The following is a 2269-nucleotide window of genomic DNA, read 5'->3' as shown; positions in this document are numbered from 1 at the left end:
GCCTCCCCACGGCCCTGCCGAGGTCAGCGCTGGCCCTCCCGCATGCCCCAGGCCCCCAGCCTGTGTCCCTGGGCTCCTGTTCAGCCCGCCCGGAGCAGCTCCGCCTCGGGCTCAGGGTGGCCCTCCGTGGGGGGGCGGTACTCCGTGGGGGCGTCCGTACTCCGTGGGGGCGGTACTGTGTTGGGGAAGGTACAGTGTGGGGTGTCAGTACTCCGTGGGGGGTGGTACTGTGTGGAGGGTCAGTACTCTGGGGGGGGCGTCAGTACTCTGTGGAGGAGGACAGTACTCCAAGGCGGGGTCAGTACTGCATGGGGACATACTCCATGGGGGGCAATACTTCGAGGTGGGGTCAGTACTCTGGGGGGGGCGTCAGTACTCTGTGGAGGAGGACAGTACTCCAAGGCGGGGTCAGTACTGCATGGGGACATACTCCATGGGGGGCAATACTTCGAGGTGGGGTCAGTACTCTGGGGGGGGCGTCAGTACTCTGTGGAGGAGGACAGTACTCCAAGGCGGGGTCAGTACTGCATGGGGACATACTCCATGGGGGGCAATACTTCGAGGTGGGGTCAGTACTCTGGGGGGGGCGTCAGTACTCTGTGGAGGAGGACAGTACTCCAAGGCGGGGTCAGTACTGCATGGGGACATACTCCATGGGGGGCAATACTTCGAGGTGGGGTCAGTACTCTGGGGGGGGCGTCAGTACTCTGTGGAGGAGGACAGTACTCCAAGGCGGGGTCAGTACTGCATGGGGGCATACTCCATGGGCACAGTACTCCAGGACCGGAAGGCAGTGTGGGGCCACTGGCCTGTCCAGGACGCCTGTACTGGGGCTGGTGCAACAGAGCTCCCTGAAGAGCCGCCAAGAGCAGGGGAACTTCAGTCCTGGGGTGTCCTGAGTCTCCCCACTCCGCGGCCTTTTTTTTTTTTTTTTGCTAGAGGGTGTGTGAGGTCGCCAGAGAGAGACAGACCCAGGGAAGGACGCGTCCACGGCGTGGCCATGTGCAGTCCCTCTGTCAGGATTCTCACACCACACGGGCCCAGTGTTTGTCCAGCCGCCTCAGCCAGGACTTGAACTGCCCTCATGACCTGCGTGGAGCAGGCCCACGGGGAGCCCCTTTAGCTGAGGTCTCTCTCGTCTCTCCAGAGAACCCTGCACGTCCCCCACACATGCCGCAGCCTGCCCTGCTCGCCTGTTACTGCTACTCCAGCCCACGGGGCCTGGGCCTGGGGACCCAGGACAAGCCAGGTGCAGACCAGGTGATCAGACCTACTGTGTGCGCGCTGAGCAGCCACCCAGAAGGGCTCCCCGGAGGAGGCAGCTGAGCTGAGTCCTTAGGGACAGCGGGTTCATGTGTGGGAAGGCTGTGGGGCAGGAAGGGTGAGCATGTTGGGGAAGCCTGGCCAGGGTGTATGTTGGGGTAGAGGAGGGAGAGGCGGCAGACAGAGCCCGGGCAAAGGGGGGACTCCCCAAGTGTCTGGGACCAGGAGCACCCTCCAGGCCAACGCCGAATCGCTAGGCGAGGCTGGGCCCCAGGGGTTGGAATACGCCAGGTGAGTGTGAGCGAGTGCGTGTGCCTGGAGTCCCACGCAGCGCTTCCTCCTCCCTCCCTCTGTCTCTGCTGCTCTCTGCAGAGCGCACGCAACCCTGTGTCAAAAAGAACAGAAACACAGGCCGGGGGCACGGTGGTTAGGGCACCGGACTCCCACGGGGCACCGTTCGCAGTCTCAGTCTCTGTTCAGATTAGACAATAAATAAAAAGACCAGCAGCGGCATAATGGTTACCCCACTCGCTGTTCAGGTCCCAGACCCGGAGGTTCGAGAGTCATGCTGGGTGCAGGTGTGTACCCAAAGCCCTGTGAGCAGAACGGAGAAGGGATTGTGGCGTGGCTGTCCCCCAGGGGCATGATTTCTCACTGTCCGTCTCTGTGTGTTTCTGTGGTGAACACATGTGCACTAGAGCAAAAAATCTCAAATAAGTGGTGGTTGACCATGGTTCGAATCCTGGACCGGGCAGCTCACTTTCTTTTTCTTACTCTTTCCAGCCAAATTTTTAAAATAGTAATAATAATAAATACAATTAAAATAATTTTTAAAAAAATAAAGAAAAATTAAATAAATGATTTTTTTTGGAGAGGTTTCTGCTATAGGGCATGTGCGCTCACCAGAAAGACAGAGACAGAGAGACAGACAGTGAGAAATCACCCCCCAGAGGGGATGGCCATGCCACAGTCCCTTCTCCATTCTCCTCTCAGGATCTTGGGCACA

This window comes from Tupaia chinensis, unplaced genomic scaffold (genome assembly GCF_000334495.1).
Source record: "Tupaia chinensis unplaced genomic scaffold, TupChi_1.0 Scaffold149964_1, whole genome shotgun sequence".
Classification (NCBI taxonomy): domain Eukaryota; kingdom Metazoa; phylum Chordata; class Mammalia; order Scandentia; family Tupaiidae; genus Tupaia; species Tupaia belangeri.
Note: the sequence above shows the minus strand (reverse complement) of the source record.